Genomic DNA, 18,900 nt, shown 5'->3' on the forward strand with positions numbered 1-18,900 from the left:
AACAACACAAGTCCAGTTTCTGGTACAACTGACCCCGGCCAGTTTTATTGAAACAGAAAATAAAACAAACCCCAAAATAAAAATACCTTGCCTGTCCGGCACTAACTAAACATAAGATATTCCTAACTGTCACTAAACAAAACAGAGTTCTTTAGTACATACTGTATAGCTTACTTGCATCAGAAAGCATGTCTCTCACACACAGATCCTGCAGCCTTCCCAGGCAGTCTGCTCCTACTAATCAGGCTAGCAGCCCTATAACACACTTACACAGCTGAAACCCTGATTAGCCCTCTGTGAGGCCAAAGACCCGAACTGGGCCCAATGTCTAGAACTCTCCTTATCTCTCTCTTAAAGCCTATACCCAGCTTTTACAGCAAACTGAAAAGGTTCTGACAAAACCAAAAGCATTTTTCCTAGAAGTTAACACTTTTTAAAACATGTAAGACAAGAACCTGGGACAAACATACCTGCCCTCAAACACTATCCCAGTGTTCTTGTCACAATATATATATACACACACACACATATATATATATATATATATATATATATATATATATATATATATATATATATATATATATATATATATATATATATATATATATATATATATATATATATATATATATATATATATATATATATATATATATATATATATATAGTAAAGTAAAGGGCGGCACTCCAATGGTTTTGGAAAAAAACAGCTCACCAAGCCAGCTTCAATTCAATCAACGTTTCAGGTGTCTTTATTAGCACCTTTCGTCAGGATAACAAACTACAAAATTACATACCTTAAATAGCACCAGCGTGTGCAGCACGCCACGTTTCCCCTGCATCCGGCACCCGGCGCTGACGTCACAAACGCCGTCCCCTACTCTGACGTAGGGTATGGGCGGGATAGTAGTCATGGCAACGGCCCTGGGTATGAGGATATCACGTCATGTTTCCACAGGCCGTGCTAACCACGCCTAATGGGCGCGGCAGTTACCATAGCAATAAGCTAAACAAAGCGCCCGGTTGCCGGAGCAGGGAGCCCAAGGCAACCCCGTGTGAGAATACCGCTTAATAGAGCGGATCTCCCCCCATATAGAGCGAGAAGGGCTGAGAGACATTACAATCAGTCCAAAGCACTCTAAAGGGGATATCAATGTGACAAAACATCCACCTAATACCACCACCAGGAGGGACTAGACAAAAAATGTATAGAAGGTGAAGAGCAGAATTTTACGTGGCTATAAAGATCGTAATAGAACCATAGCACAACGTACCAAATATAATCATGCATAGAGGATTGCCTTAAGGATATATAAAAATAAGTTATCCATAAACACTGGAATCACTATCATAGGAATAAGCCCAAATATTAACTAATAGGCTAGTTATTGGCACACAGCAGGTCCTGTGTGCACAGTCACTCATGAAAGGAAGAAAATATCTCAAAAAACTCAAATCCAAAAGGCAAGCTCCAATAGCGAACGGGTATATTGAGACCACACAGATCATACAAGCACAAACAAAGTAGGTTAGAATAGGCAGACATGTCATAAATAACACAGGAGGGAAAGATTTTCATTCAGTCCCAAGGGGGCAACAGTGTTGAGCTCGAAGATCCAGCGTGCCTCCAACTGTAATAATTTCCTATTCCGATCACCTCCTCTCGAAATCGGGGGAACATGATCGATAAGTTTGTATCGGAGAGCAGCCATCGTATGTCGTGCCTCTCTAAAATGTCTCGCGACGGGCTGTTCCATCTCATTCCCTTCCAAAGCCTGCCTTATGGCTGATCTATGTTGCGCTGCCCGTTCTCTAAAAGGTACAGGAGGTCTTGCCCACATAAACAAGGCCACAGGGACATTTGATGATGTAAATCACGTATTTGGATGTGCAGGTCAAAACATGCTTGATGGGAATTTTCTTCCCTGAATGTGGGTGTAGTAATACTGGACCTACCTCTAAGTACCTACAAGTAGTACAACCTAGACATTTATACGAGCCAGGTTTCTTAGTTAAGAAATGGGATCGTAGTTCCATTTTCTCTGTCGTGGTGTCATTGTGTACCAGCCAATCTTTCAGATTACGTCCCCTCCGGTGACAATTCAACACCCTATATTGGTTAAGGGATGGTAAAGATCTATCGGTCTTGATGATTGGCCACAGTTCTCTAACCTTTTTCTTCACTACCGTGCTTGCAGTATTGTAGGTGGTAATTAACGGTATTACCTTTTCTGGGGTTTTTTCTCTCCGCTGTAGACATTGTGTGCGTGGAAGTGCCAGAGCTTTTCTTTTGGCACTCTCAAGGTCCTTCAACGGCAGGGGGAGAGGCAGAGTAAAGCACTAATGCCCAAAAGTGACCTCATTATTAATCTTTCATCTCATGTCTTAACTGTAGATGAATCATCCTTACTCAACAAGGGGTTAACCTTTGTACCAATAACCAAGTTTAATCGATTTGATTGGAAAGTTGATTCCTGGAAGCACCAGAGGAATATTAAACTTAAAGAATTTTATGGGAAGACCACCACAGTGGAAGAGGTTGCATCCAGTAAATATTCTATACGGCCCAAATCTATGTTTGAGCCACAAACTCATAATGCTGCCATCAAGAGCTACGCTCGTATGTTGGAAGACGGTGCTGATCATGAAGCAGGCAAACTTTCCGGAGTTCCTCCTAACTTATCAAAAGGGGAGTTTCAAGCACTGCAAGATCTAAGTAAGAATAGATCTGTAGTTATAAGGGCAGCGGACAAGGGTGGAGCAATAGTGTTACAGGATCTACCAGCATATAATACAGAGGTGTACCGTCAATTAAACGACCAGGCTGTGTATTGCAAATTGGGCGCAGACCCAACGGTCAGGTACAAACAAGAGATCGATATGATCCTGATGCAAGCCCATCAGAACGCCATCATAGATAAGCAAACATTGAAGGCTTTGACGGTCGATTACCCTGTAACACCACTCTTGTATACGCTGCCAAAAGTTCACAAAAATCGGGACGCCCCCCCAGGACGCCCTATTATTTCGGCTCGGGGATCCCTTTACAGTAACATCTCTAAATATCTGGACGGTTTTCTTCAGCCTGTTATTCAAGCAGAACCGACGGTTCTTTTAGACACCACTCAGCTTCTACTATTACTACAGAATCTCACGCAACTTCCAGAAACATGCACACTTGCAAGTGTTGACGTAGTGAGTCTCTATACGAACATCCCTCATTCGGAGGGCGTTGAGGCTGTGAGAACTCTACTGTCTTGTAACTCTATCTACAAAGGGCCAGATGTGGAATTTTTTCTTGCTTTACTGGAGAAGACACTCACACGCAATTTCTTTTATTTTGATGGACACTTTTACCTACAGCGACTCGGCTGCGCCATGGGGAGCAATGTAGCCCCGGCTTTTGCAAACGCTTACATGCTAAATGTAGAGAAGCGCCTATTTTTTCAAAATCCTTCTTTTGCAGAGCGGCTTCTTCTTTTTACACGCTACATCGACGATCTGCTACTCATTTGGGCAGGCACTCCAGAAGAATTCAAAGATTGGATGCAGACAATCAACCATCTGGATGCCAACATTAAATTCACATTTGAATGTAGCACTGATGTTATTCACTACTTGGATGTACAGATCACCAGGCATGAGAACCATCTACAGACATCAGTGTATCATAAGCCTACGGACAAAAACACGTTATTACATGCTAAAAGTTTCCATCCCATTGTGATGAAAAAGGGTTTACCCTTCTCGCAATTTCTTCGTGCCAGACGCATCATCAGTAATCAGGATGAGTGCGAGTTAGAATTGGATAGAATGATCGGGAAGTATCTAGAGAGAGGGTATCCGTTGAAGGACCTTGAGAGTGCCAAAAGAAAAGCTCTGGCACTTCCACGCACACAATGTCTACAGCGGAGAGAAAACCCCCCAGAAAAGGTAATACCGTTAATTACCACCTACAATACTGCAAGCACGGTAGTGAAGAAAAAGGTTAGAGAACTGTGGCCAATCATCAAGACCGATAGATCTTTACCATCCCTTAACCAATATAGGGTGTTGAATTGTCACCGGAGGGGACGTAATCTGAAAGATTGGCTGGTACACAATGACACCACGACAGAGAAAATGGAACTACGATCCCATTTCTTAACTAAGAAACCTGGCTCGTATAAATGTCTAGGTTGTACCACTTGTAGGTACTTAGAGGTAGGTCCAGTATTACTACACCCACATTCAGGGAAGAAAATTCCCATCAAGCATGTTTTGACCTGCACATCCAAATACGTGATTTACATCATCAAATGTCCCTGTGGCCTTGCTTATGTGGGCAAGACCTCCTGTACCTTTAGAGAACGGGCAGCGCAACATAGATCAGCCATAAGGCAGGCTTTGGAAGGGAATGAGATGGAACAGCCCGTCGCGAGACATTTTAGAGAGGCACGACATACGATGGCTGCTCTCCGATACAAACTTATCGATCATGTTCCCCCGATTTCGAGAGGAGGTGATCGGAATAGGAAATTATTACAGTTGGAGGCACGCTGGATCTTCGAGCTCAACACTGTTGCCCCCTTGGGACTGAATGAAAATCTTTCCCTCCTGTGTTATTTATGACATGTCTGCCTATTCTAACCTACTTTGTTTGTGCTTGTATGATCTGTGTGGTCTCAATATACCCGTTCGCTATTGGAGCTTGCCTTTTGGATTTGAGTTTTTTGAGATATTTTCTTCCTTTCATGAGTGACTGTGCACACAGGACCTGCTGTGTGCCAATAACTAGCCTATTAGTTAATATTTGGGCTTATTCCTATGATAGTGATTCCAGTGTTTATGGATAACTTATTTTTATATATCCTTAAGGCAATCCTCTATGCATGATTATATTTGGTACGTTGTGCTATGGTTCTATTACTATCTTTATAGCCACGTAAAATTCTGCTCTTCACCTTCTATACATTTTTTGTCTAGTCCCTCCTGGTGGTGGTATTAGGTGGATGTTTTGTCACATTGATATCCCCTTTAGAGTGCTTTGGACTGATTGTAATGTCTCTCAGCCCTTCTCGCTCTATATGGGGGGAGATCCGCTCTATTAAGCGGTATTCTCACACGGGGTTGCCTTGGGCTCCCTGCTCCGGCAACCGGGCGCTTTGTTTAGCTTATTGCTATGGTAACTGCCGCGCCCATTAGGCGTGGTTAGCACGGCCTGTGGAAACATGACGTGATATCCTCATACCCAGGGCCGTTGCCATGACTACTATCCCGCCCATACCCTACGTCAGAGTAGGGGACGGCGTTTGTGACGTCAGCGCCGGGTGCCGGAAGCAGGGGGAACGTGGCGTGCTGCACACGCTGGTGCTATTTAAGGTATGTAATTTTGTAGTTTGTTATCCTGACGAAAGGTGCTAATAAAGACACCTGAAACGTTGATTGAATTGAAGCTGGCTTGGTGAGCTGTTTTTTTCCAAAACCATCGGAGTGCCGCCCTTTACTTTACTTTTGTTTGCTGGGCCTTGTGGTGCCACGGGAAGGCACCCTGGTAATTATCCTTTGCCGTAGGAGTGCCGGTCGTATTCAGAGAGAGAGAGATATATATATATATATCTGTCAATCAGTGCAATACCCAGTCTATGACCTCACCGCACGTCACTGGGCCCAAGATTCATTGCGCGTCCCCCCCCTCACCTGTGTGTCCAGACAGTGAGTGTAGGCGCTGTTGCTGGCTGGGAGGAGAGGGAAAAGCGCTGGATTCCGCAGCTTCAGTCTTCAGGGCCACCGCACTTCCGCTGCTGTAGCCGGGTGCCCAGGACAGCTCCACTGCCGGGACCCGCCGTCACTTCCGCCCGCCGCATATAGGGGTGATTGGACAGCGGATCCAGCACTGGATCCGCTGTCAAATCACAGCTGCCACGCTGACATGGGGGTGGTGTCCCTATCAGCGAGGCACTTAAGTGCCGCCTTCAAGCTTTTTTTTTTAATGGGCTTTTAAAGCCCAGTGCTTGGGCCCCGCCCCCTGCTCTGTCCCATTTCCATTGTCTACAGGAGCCACTGCTATTAGTGCCTCCCAAACTGATTTTAGTAGTTAAAATTATTAGAATAAAATAAAGATACTTATGACACAGAATGTGTGTCATAAGTATCTTCTTTGTATTATTTTAATAATCACAGGGGAGGCACAGCCTCCCCTGCCTGCATGTCCCTGCATGCTACTAATCATGTACAGATATTCATCGTTAAAGTATTCTAGATGCATCTGTTATATAACAAAACTAATACAGTGTGCTTTGGAACAAATTGTTCTTATTAAATTAGTTTCATTAAGTCATCACATGCATGGACCCACTTTGTACTGTTACATGGACACATTACTAAAATAGAAACCAGAGGGAAAATAGGAAAATACTCCTATTCAGAGATGGATGCAGATCTAGCTTCCACAGCAATATTTGTGTCCATCTACTCACATGATAGGGGCCACCCAGCTGTTAGAAAGGCCGCCAAGCATTTGTGTGGCACCGCTCCGCAAAGCGTCCACAATTTAATTGCAGATGCATAGATTTAAGGTCGACCCCTGCCTGTAGAGCCTGGCAGGTGGTCTGGCTCCATTTATTTCTCGGAGCGGCTGCATGTGACGTCACACAGCCGACCCCGAAAATGGACTGGCCACACCTGCGTTGGCTGGATCACTCCCCCGCATTCCCGCTCCCCCAAACGCCAGCCGCTGTCAATCACTATGCGGGATGCGAACACACACATAGTGAAAGGTCGTGCACGCCCACTATAGCCACTGCACATACGCAGCCCCTTTGGATGCAAACATGTGGGTGCGTCCAGGGCTGAATGACGCCCTAATCTCTAGAATATGCCGTATGGTTTCCATGCTGACACCATCTTCTTGTCTCCCTGTCAGTGCTGCCTATTTCCATGCATGTGTTATGCCAAGTGGTGCAAGTCATTTTTTCTTAGAGGTACAGATAGTAAAAATGGGCATAGTCACGTGTCATGATGGGGCGTGGTCATATGAAACTAGGGGAGTGGCTACATGACAAAAGGGGCATGGCCACATTATGCCAAACACCGTAATGCCCATTATGCATCACACATTAGGTCACACACTGTAATGCCTTACATATTATGCCACACACCGTAATGCCACTGACACCATTTTATGTCCCACACACAAAAATGCCCCTTATAAATTATGCCCCAGTGGTGGGCTGGTGGTACTGAGTACCACCACCATATTTCTTAATGGTACTCCACACCACCCTATTTTCAGCAACGGTTATGCCAGACACAGCAATAGATCTCTTTATACTATTACTGACATTGAACTGGGAGCACAACATGAGAAACCTCTCACGTGTTGTACTTAAAGTTGCAGGATTTTGAAAGCAAAGAAAAAAAAATTTATTTTTTTATTTTTGACACAATCATTTGCACATAATCATGGGTCTTCTCCATACTTCCAAAACAATACAAGTCGATTTAACAAATGTAAAATAGTAATGTTTAATGTTATTTTCACTTCACAATAAATTACGGTTTTAGATTTTTAAACTTTCCCCTTACAGACTTAGCCTGCGTGTAACGTAAATAGCCATTTCTACCCATAATTAGCCCAATATTTACTTTGTGGAAAACATTTTTCTTTATTCCCAATTACAGTTTAGCAATTTGTAAAAACATAAAAAATACAGCTGCATGAAGAAAAACATTACTGTTGATATAGTTGAAATAAAATATATTACTTAAATTAGTAAAAATAAGATTTTAAACCTACCGGTAAATCTTTTTCTCGTAGTCCGTAGAGGATGCTGGGACTCCGTAAGGACCATGGGGATAGACGGGCTCTGCAGGAGACATGGGCACTTTAAGAAAGACTTTGGATCTGGGTGTGCACTGGCTCCTCCCTCTATGCCCCTCCTCCAGACCTCAGTTAGAGAAACTGTGCCCAGAGGAGACGGACAGTACGAGGAAAGGATTTTTGTTAATCTAAGGACAAGATTCATACCAGCCACACCAATCACACCGTATAACCTGTGATATACTATCTAGTTAACAGTATGAAACATCATATCATCGGTCCAAAACTGACGAAACTATAACATAACCCTTATGAAAGCAATAACTATACACAAGTTGCAGAAGTAGTCCGCACTTGGGACGGGTGCCCAGCATCCTCTACGGACTACGAGAAAAAGATTTACCGGTAGGTTTAAAATCTTATTTTCTCTAACGTCCTAGAGGATGCTGGGACTCCGTAAGGACCATGGGGATTATACCAAAGCTCCCAAACGGGCGGGAGAGTGCGGATGACTCTGCAGCACCGATTGAGCAAACAGGAGGTCCTCCTCAGCCAGGGTATCAAACTTATAGAACTTTGCAAAGGTGTTTGACCCCGACCAAGTAGCAGCTCGGCACAGCTGTAGTGCCGAGACCCCTCGGGCAGCCGCCCAAGACGAGCCCACCTTCCTAGTGGAATGGGCCTTAACCGATTTTGGTAACGGCAATCCTGCCGTAGAATGCGCCTGCTGAATCGTGTTACAGATCCAGCGAGCAATAGTCTGCTTTGAAGCAGGGCCGCCAACCTTGTTGGCTGCATACAGGACAAACAGTGCTTCTGTTTTTCTGATCATAGCCGTTCTGGCCACGTAAATCTTCAAAGCCCTGACCAAATCAAGGGACTCGGAATCCTCCAAGTCACGTGTAGCCACAGGCACGACAATAGGTTGGTTCATATGAAAGGATGAGACCACCTTAGGTAGGAATTGAGTACGGGTCCGCAATTCCGCTCTATCCATATGGAAAACCAGATAGGGGCTTTTATGTGATAAAGCCGCTAATTCCGAAACTCGCCTAGCCGATGTTAGGCGCCGGGGTCCGCTCGGCCGTGCGGCCCGGCGCCTAGCAACCAGGGACGCCGTGCGCGTTCAGCCGCCGGCTCCCTGGCAACGCTAAGACGCCGGGCGCACGGAGCCGCTCTGACCTTAGCAACGGGGACGCCACGTTCAGCCGCGTTCCCCGTTGCTGGGTCTATTCTCATTACCCTGATTATGTGCTGGCCGTGCAGCATGCAAGCTGCACGGCATTTCTATTTGATTGTCCTGTCTGGATCCTGATTGGAGGGTGCCTGAATAAAGGCACCCTCAGGACTTTTTACAGACGCCGGTGATCGCTTCCTGTTTGCCTGTGTCTGCTGCAGAGAGTTCCCAGTCCCGGTCTTTTCGGTTGTTCCTGTCCTCAGAGATCCTGTACTCGGAAGTTACCATCTGTTCCTGGAGTCTGACCGAGCACCTTTAACATCTGGTGGTGTTCGTGAGTCGCGGCGCAGCCGTGTGTTGCGGCTTGTCCGCTTCTGTTTATTATTTTGTTTAATTGTGTTCTGGAGCTTTGCGGAGGATTCCGCTTCCACAGATCCACTCTGGTGTCCGGCGGTGCCGGATAGGAGTGTCGGATCAGTGGATCCTTGGTTGTCCTTTTTCCTGGCGGCTAGTCCGCACATACCTTTTGATTTAGTTAGTTAGCTTGTAACCCCTGGCCTGGTTGCTTAGTCAGAGGGCCCCTTGTTATCACCCTGTCTCGGACTTCCCCTTGTCTCCCATTAAGACCTGCGGGGGCATCGGGGTTGGGCAGACATAATCCGCCCTTCGAACGCGGCTGCCATGGGCTCAAGCAACCATAGTCTCGCAGGGGATTTCTGATAACACGGGCGAGACAACGGAGTTAGGGCGCCAGGGGTTACTAGGCTATCCAGCTCCCACAACCAGCTTATTTTCCTGTACTCAGATCCCTGCCATAAGATCTCCTCCGGTCTGGTGTACAGGAATCATAACAGCCGAAGCCAAGGCTAACAACATGACCACCTTCCAAGTGAGATATTTCAACTCCACTGTTTTAAGTGGTTCAAACCAATGTGACTTAAGGAAACTTAACACCACGTTAAGGTCCCAAGGCACCACCGGAGGTACAAAAGGAGGCTGAATATGCAGTACTCCCTTCACAAAAGTCTGTACTTCAGGCAGAGAGGCCAATTCCTTTTGAAAGAAAATGGATAAGGCCGAAATCTGAACTTTAATGGAGCCTAATTTTAGGCCCAAATTCACTCCAGTTTGTAGGAAGTGAAGAAAACGGCCTAGATGGAATTCTTCCGTAGGAGCATTCCTGGCCTCACACCAAGAAACATTTTCTCCATATTTGGTGATAATGTTTAGAGGTCACGTCCTTCCTAGCCTTTATTAGCGTAGGAATGACCTCATCCGGAATACCTTTTTCCGCTAGGATCCGGCGTTCAACCGCCATGCCGTCAAACGCAGCAAGTCTTGGAACGGACAGGGACCCTGTTGCAACAGGTCCTGTCTTAGAGGAAGAGGCCACGGATCTTCTGTGAGCATTTCCTGCAGATCCGGATACCAGGTCCTTCGTGGCCAATCTGGAACAATGAGTATTGGTCTCACTCCTCTTTTTCTTATTATTCTCAACACCTTGGGTATGAGAGGAAGAGGAGGAAATACATAGACCGACTGGAACACCCACGGTGTCACTAGGGCATCCACAGCTACCGCCTGAGGGTCTCTTGACCTGGCGCAATACCTTTGTAGCTTTTTGTTGAGACAGGACGCCATCATGTCTATTTGGGGCAGTCCCCACCGACTTGCAATCTGTGCGAAGACTTCCTGATGAAGTCCCCACTCTCCCGGTTGCAGGTCGTGTCTGCTGAGGAAGTCTGCTTCCCAGTTGTCCACTCCCGGAATGAACACTGCTGACAGTGCGCTTACATGATTCTCCGCCCAGCGAAGAATTCTGGTGGCTTCCGCCATCGCCACTCTGCTCCTTGTGCCGCCTTGGCGGTTTACATGAGCTACTGCGGTGACGTTGTCTGACTGGATCAGAACTGGTCGGTCGCGAAATAAGGTCTCCGCTTGACGTAGGGCGTTGTATATGGCCCTTAGTTCCAGGATGTTGATGTGAAGACAAGTCTCTTGACTTGACCAAAGGCCTTGGAAATTTCTTCCCTGTGTGACTGCTCCCCAACCTCGGAGGCTCGCGTCCGTGGTCACCAGGATCCAATCCTAAATGCCGAACCTGCGGCCCTCTAGAAGGTGAGCACTCTGCAGCCACCACAGGAGAGATACCCTGGCCCTGGGGGACAGGGTGATCCGCTGATGCATGTGCAGATGTGACCCGGACCATTTGTCCAATAGCTCCCATTGGAAAGTCCTTGCATGGAACCTGCCGAAGGGAATGGCTTCGTATGTCGCCACCATTTTTCCCAGAACTTGAGTGCAATGTCGGCTTCAACAGGTTCTTGACTAGAATCATGAGTTCCTGCGCTTTTTCTATCGGAAGAAAAACCCTTTTCTGGTCTGTGTCCAGAATCATGCCCAAGAAGGGCAGGCGAGTCGTAGGATTCAGCCGCGACTTTGGAATATTGAGAATCCAGCCATGTCGCTGTAACACCTTCAGTGAAAGTGATACGCGGTTCTGCAACTTCTTCCGTGATCTCGCTTTTATGAGGAGATCGTCCAAGTACGGGATAATTGTGACACCCTGTTTGCGCAGGAGCACCATCATTTCCGCCATTACCTTGGTGAAAATTCTCGGGGCCGTGGAAAGCCCAATCGGTAACGTCTGAAATTGGTAATGACAATCCTGTACCGCAAATCTCAGGTACGCCTGATGAGGAGGATATATGGGAACATGCAGGTATGCATCCTTTATGTCCAGAGATACCATAAAATCCCCCCCTTCCAGGCTGGCGATGACCGCTCTGAGCGATTCCATCTTGAACTTGAACCGTTTTAAGTAAAGGTTCAGGGATTTTAAATTCAAAATGGGTCTGACCGAACCGTCTGGTTTCGGGACCACAAACAGAGTTGAGTAGTACCCCTTCCCTCTCTGAAGCAGGGGAACCTCGGCCACCACTTGTGAATCGCATGTAACACTATCTCCCTTTCCAGGGGAGAAGTTGGTAGCGCCGATTTGAGAAACCGGCGAGGAGGCACCTCTTCGAATTCCAGCTTGTATCCCTGGGAAACAATTTCTATTGCCCAGGGACCCACCTGTGAGTGAACCCAGATGTGGCTGAAAAGTCGAAGACGTGCCCCCACTGGAGCGGACTCCCTCAGGGGAGCCCCAGCGTCATGCGGTGGATTTTGCAGAGGCCGGGGAGGACTTCTGTTCCTGGGAACTAGCTGTGTTGTGCAGCTTTTTTCCTCTGCCCTTACCCCTGGCAAGAAAGGACGATCCACGTACTCTTTTGCTTTTATGTGAACGAAAGGACTGCATTTGATAATGAGGCGCTTTCTTAGATTGTGAGGGAATATAAGGCAAAAAATTCGATTTACCTGCCGTAGCTGTGGAGACGAGGTCCGAGAGGCCCTCTCCAAACAATTCCTCACCCTTGTAAGGCAAAAACTCCATATGCCTCTTTGAGTCGGTATCACCCGTCCACTGTCGGGTCCATAAGACTCGCTTAGCAGAAATAGACATAGCGTTTATTCTGGAACCCAGTAAACTAATGTCTCTTTGAGCATCCCTCATATATAAGACAGCATCTTTTATATGCCCTAGGGTCATTAAAATTGTATCCTTATCAAGGGTCTCAATATCCACTGATAAGGAATCTGTCCATGCTGCTACAGCACTACAAACCCAGGCCGACGCAATTGCCGGTCTGAGTAACGTACCAGAATGTGTGTAAATGGACTTCAAGGTAACCTCCTGCTTGCGGTCAGCAGGATCCTTGAGGGTAGCCGTATCTTGGGATGGGAGCGCTATCTTTTTTGATAAGCGTGTCAAAGATTTGTCTACCCTAGGGGAGGATTCCCACCGTATTCTGTCATGTGACGGGAAAGGATACGCTATTAGAATCCTTTTGGGAATCTGCAGTTTTTTGTCTGGAGTTTCCCACGCTTTTTCGCATAATTCGTTCAGTTCATGTGAAGAGGGAAAGGTGACCTCAGGTTTCTTTCCCTTATACATGTGTACCCTTGTGTCAGGGACAGGAGGTTCCTCAGTGATATGCAAAACATCTTTAATAGCGATAATCATATATCGAATACATTTATACCCCTTTCACATCGCACTGAAAACCCGGTACCGACACGGCATATTGCCGTGTCGAAACGGGTCCGTGTGCGATGTGAAAGGTCCAATTGTGAATTAGCGGGTCGCCTGACCCGGTAATTCAACCCGGTAAAAAAGAAGGGTTCTTACCGGGTTGATTACCGGGTCAGGCGCAGTGTGAATGGGAGCCGTTCCGATGCGAATCGGCTCCCATTCACAGCATAGGCAGAGGCGGCACAGGAGATGAGCTCATCTACCGGCGCCGCCTCCACCCCCGCCCCTGCTGCTGCTGCTCCCTCCGCTGCTATGGCAACCGACCCGGTATATTGCCGGGTCGGAAAGCCAGCAGAGGAGCGCAAAGGCCGGATCCCACCCGGTAAGTACACGTTTGTCTTACCGGGTAGGATCCGGCATTTGCGATGTGAATGCGGTATTAGCCACCCTTGGCTGCAATTTTGCATCATCGTAGTCGACACTTAAGTCTGAATCCGTGTCGGTATCTGTGTCAACTATTTGGGATAGTGTGCGCTTCTGAGACCCCGAAGGTCCTGGCGACATTGGGACAGACATGGGTTGACTCCCTGACTGTACCCTAGCTTCAGCTTTGTCTAATCTTTTGTGCAATAAATTAACATTAGCACTTAAAACATTCCACATATCCATCCAGTCAGGTGTCGGCGCTGCCGACGGTGACATAACATTCATACACTCCCCCTCCTCCTTAGGTGAGCCTTCAACCTCAGACATGTCGACACACGCGTACCGACACACCACACACACACACACACACACACACACACACAGGGAAGCTCTTTTCTGAAGACAGGTTCCCCACCAGGCCCTTTGGAGAGACAGAGAGAGAGTATGCCAGCACACACCCCAGCGCTATATGACCCAGGAAAAAACAAAGACTGTTTACCCAGTAGCGCTTTTGAAGCATGTATATGCGCCAATTATGTGCCCCCCCCCTCTACTTTAAAACCCTCTTTCACCGTGTGTCAAGCAGGGGAGAGTCCAGGGAGCTTCCTCTCAGCGGTGCTGTGGAGAAAAATGGCGCTGGTGAGTGCTGAGGGAGAAGCCCCGCCCCCTCGGCGGCAGGCTTCTGTCCCGCTCAAATTTCTTAATAACATGGCGGGGGCTCTTTTTATACATGTACAGTGCCCAGCTGTACATGTATATATGTGTATTTGCCACAGGAGGTTTTTATTGCTGCCCAGGGTGCCCCCCCTTACAGTGACCGATGTGTGTGAGGTGAATGGGAGCAATGGCGCACAGCTTCACTGCTGTGCTTTACCTCTATGAAGTTCAAGGTGTCTTCTGCCGCCTCTGAAGTCTTTTCCTCACATACTCACCCGGCTTCTATCTTCCGGCTCTGCGAGGAGGACGGCGGCGCGGCTCTGGGACGGACGGCGAGGGTGAGACCTGCGTACCGATCCCTCTGGAGCTAATGGTGTCCAGTAGCCTAAGAAACAGAGCCCTGAAACTCAGAGAAGTGGGTCTGTTTCTCTCTCCTCAGTCCCACGATGCAGGGAGCCTGTTGCCAGCAGGCTCCCTGAAAATAAAAAACCTAACTAAAATACTTTCTTTTACAGGAAACTCAGGAGAGCTCCCTGAAAGCACCCAGTCTCCACTGGGCACAGTATCAAACTGAGGTCTGAAGGAGGGGCATAGAGGGAGGAGCCAGTGCACACCCAGATCCAAAGTCTTTCTTAAAGTGCCCATGTCTCCTGCAGAGCCCGTCTATCCCCATGGTCCTTACGGAGTCCCAGCATCCTCTAGGACGTTAGAGAGAAAAAAATAAGTACTTGTAAAGTAAAAGATCATACGGTGTAGTGCAGGCAACATGTGGCTCTGTAAGGGGAAGATGTACCATGTCATCACAATACCAAACACAGCCTATAACATGGTAGTTAGTAGAGGATTGGTTGGTACTTTATCTCTTTCCACGTTATCACTCTCCGAGGCATAGTAAATCTGCCCCTATCTGTTACAGGGCTATGCTGCCAGTACCAGGGAATACTGGGACTTGCAGCTGAAGAGCCTCAGGTTGATCAAATCTGCACTCAGGGCCGGCTCCAGGCCTACTAGTACCCTGAGCGAGAACATGTAAAAGCGCCCCCCCCCATGCCCTCCGAAAAGTGGGTGTGGCCTCTGGAAAAGTGGGCGTGGCCTCATAACTTTATATTATTAGACTATAAATAAATATATTTTCACACTCCCTCTACGCACACAATTAGCAGCCTTAGTAGTGTTCCTTACACACAATGTCTCCAGTGTAGTGCCAGATACACATAATGTGCAGTGCCAGATAGACATAATATACCCCCAGCAGTGCCAGCTACACATGACATGCCCCGCAGCAGTGCCAGATAGACATGACATGCCCCCCAGCAGAGCCAGCTACACACAATATACCCCCCAGCAGTGCCCGATAGACATGACATGCCCCCCAGCAGTGCCAGCTACACACAATATACCCCCCAGCAGTGCCAGCTACACATGATAGTGTTCACTTTTTAGGGCAGGGTGCTGATCACAGGGAAGGCACATTTTTAAGTTAGGAGGGCAAAATGATGTACATACTGTAATGCTTGGTGCTCATCTACCTACATGGTAAAGCATGGACAGTGCGCGCCAAAGGCGCGCAGCTAAAATTTAGGGGCGTTGCTTCGTGGGAAAGGTGCGTGGCCACATAATAGTGGCAATTCGCATTACACCACACAGTAGTGCAGTTAATACACACTGCACCAGGTAGAACCTCCTAGACACTTTGCGCCAGGCAGAGCACCTTAGACACTTTGCGCCAGGCAGAGCACGGAGACTCATTGCCTAGCCACAGACGCCTAGCGGGAACACTACATGATATGCTCCCCAGCCGTGCCAGCTACACATGACATGCCCCCCAGCAGTGCCAGATACATAAATGCCCCCCCAGTGCCAGAAACGTCCCCACAGTGCCAGATAAATGCCCCCACAGTGCCAGATAAATAAATGCCCCCACAGTGCCAGATACAGAAATGCCCCCACAGTGCCAGATACAGAAATGCCCCCACAGTGCTAGATATACCCCCACAGTGCCAGATACAGAAATGCCCCCACAGTGCCAGATACATAAATGCCCCCACAGTGCCAGAAATGCCCCACACAGTGCCAGATACAGAAATGCCCCCACAGTGCCAGATATGCCCCCACAGTGCCAGATACATAAATGCCCCCACAGTGTCAGATATGCCCCTACAGTGCCAGATATGCCCCTACAGTGCCAGATACAGAAATGCTCCCACAGTGCCAGATATGCCCCCACAGTGCAGATATGCCCCCACAGTGCCAGATAAATGCCCCCACAAGTGCCAGATAAAGGCCCCCACAGTGCCAGATAAAGGCCCCCATCCATAAATGTGCCTCCCCCCCCTCCCCCCCAAATACCTGCGGCGCTGAGAGGGGGAGGAGTACTGCTGTCCGATGGCGGGCGGGCGGATGGCCTGCGAGTGCGGGTCCAGGTGAGGGCGGACGGGCTTCCTCCAAGGCGCTTGTGTGCGCTATGCGCCGGCGTCTGACGTTAGACACCGGCGCCACGCAGCGCGCATAGCGCACGCAAGAGGTCACGGCGGCCGGGCCAACAATTCACAGGGCCGGCTCCAGCCTCGAATATGGCGGCGCCAGCGCGCGGCGCCCATTAAGGGTGGCGCCCTGCGCGGCCGCTCTATTAGAACATGCCTAGAGCCGGCCCTGTCTGCACTAAATTATGGTAACCTCTGCTGTACACACACAATGGTAGCCCTTAATGCACCACTGCCCAGTGGTAACTCCTACCACTACAAATCACTAGAAGGCTTTTTTTTTTTTATCCATATGGAAACTTTAGCAAACTTATCCACTAGAAAAGTGCTGGAAAAACACAGGTTTAAATACTGGATCCAAAAGAGGGACAACAGGATTTGGAAGCTGTGATGTAGCTGCTAGTAATAATCACTGATATAACTATCCACTCACCACCTCAATAGTAGGGAGATCCCTGGGCTTGTGAGCTGGGTCACCCAGTGTCCCTCTGGCAGTCCCCGTCGTACAATGCTGCTCCCTAGTTGGAGTAGAGAACTCTTTGCTCCTTCCTTAGCCCCCTGGTTAGGGTGTACATGTAAACTGCTGGGCTCAGTGCTGACATTAGACACCGGGGGAGGCGCCCGGAGACAAACACCCAGCTGATGCAAATCTTAACCCTTCCTGCACCGCTCAGTGCATTGCTTGCACTACTTACCCTCTTACTCAATGTTATTTGAATTTATAGTTTAAAAGAAACTGTCCCAGGGAACCGAGTAATGTGTCATTTCATGAGGTCAGCGTATCCTGTTGCATAAATTGTTGAAGTAACAGGCAATAATCTCGTGATGTAACTAGGTTGAAGTTACTGTAACTTATTCGGCCAGCTTCTTATTCTCATATCTTATTCATGCTATAGCTTTTTATTCAGAGCATGTTGTATCAGGGCCAAAACTAGGATTTACGTCACCCGGGGCAAGACAGTATTTCCCCCGCCTCTGTGTGTCCCATACCCAGTGCCGTTTCTTGCGGCGGGGGGCGAGCCATGCAACCGCACGGGGCGCCCGCCGCGGCACTTTGCAGGTCCCGGTTTCCCTGTCCTCCGTCTTTCCGAGTACTCTTGCTCGGGGGGCGGAGTTTCGCGGAATGACGTGGTTGCATTCGTGTCATTCCGCGAAACTCCGCCCCCCGAGCAGGAGTACTCGGGAAGACGGAGGAGGGCTGGAAGGAGGAGGCGCGAGGAAGCTGGAAGGAGGAGGCGCGAGGAAGGAGAGACAGCCAACCCGAAGAGCGGGAAGATCCTTCATATGTAAGTTGTCTCTCTCTCTTGCCCCCTCTCTCTCCCTTCCTTCCCCCCCACTTGACACTTGCCTGCCACACTGTGTAAAATTTGGATTCTTGCCTGCGGCACTGTGTAATTGGGGACACTTGCCTGCTGCACTGTGTAATCGGGCACACTTACCTGCCGTAATGTGTAAATTGGGGACACTTGCCTGCTGCATTGTGTAAATTACGGACACTTGCCTGCTGCACTGTGTAATTGGGGACACTTGCCTGCTGCACTGTGTAAATTGGGGACATTTGCCTGCTGCACTGTGTAATTGGGGACACTTGCCTGCCATAATGTGTAAAATGGGGACACTTGCCTGCCGTATTGTGTAAATTGGGGACTCTTGCTTGCCGCAATGTGTAAAATGGGGACTCTTGTCTGCCGCAATATGTAAAATGGGGACTCTTGCCTGCATACTGTGTAAAATGGGGACACATGCCTGCCGCAATGTGTAAAATGGGGACTCTTGCCTGCCGTAATGTGTAAAATGGGGACTCTTGCCTGCCTACTGTGTAAAATGGGGACACGTGCCTGCCGCACTAAGTAAAATGGGGACATGTGCCTGCGTAATGTGTAAAATGGGGACTCTTGCCTGCCGTAGTGTGTAAAATGGGGCCTTCCCCCCCCCCCCTGTGGTGGGCGTGATATCAGATGAGGCCACGCCCATTTTAATGAGACCACACACACTTGTCGGGAGCACGCGCGCCTCAGGCGCGCGCATTTTTTGTTTTTAGATCTATGGTGGGGGGGGAGGGCGCATTTTTAAATCTCGCACTGGGAGCTAAATTGGCTAGAAACAGCCCTGCCCATACCCTCCAACATGACCCGCCCCACTAGGTACAAAATGCTCTGTTTCTGGACTTCCCTCTTAATTTATTATTGCCATCACCTGTGAAGAAACAGCTTTCTTATCATTTAACTAGTTCAACACAGGTGATGGAAATCATAAATTAAGAGGGAAGACCAGA

At 48.2% G+C, this 18,900-nt stretch overlaps 1 protein-coding gene across 1 annotated transcript in view; it reads right to left on the bottom strand.

The window, feature by feature from the left end:
- The window catches only part of MOGAT1 (monoacylglycerol O-acyltransferase 1), a 103,409-nt gene extending 86,155 nt beyond the window's left edge, over window positions 1–17,254 (bottom strand). Inside the window, exon 1 of the mRNA XM_063915907.1 lies at window positions 17,059–17,254. The gene's annotated coding sequence lies outside the window, so the exon portion shown is untranslated. The remainder of the gene's footprint in view (window positions 1–17,058) is intronic.
- Between the last annotated feature and the right edge of the window lie 1,646 nt (window positions 17,255–18,900).

This window comes from Pseudophryne corroboree, chromosome 4 (genome assembly GCF_028390025.1).
Source record: "Pseudophryne corroboree isolate aPseCor3 chromosome 4, aPseCor3.hap2, whole genome shotgun sequence".
In the NCBI taxonomy this organism is placed as follows: domain Eukaryota; kingdom Metazoa; phylum Chordata; class Amphibia; order Anura; family Myobatrachidae; genus Pseudophryne; species Pseudophryne corroboree.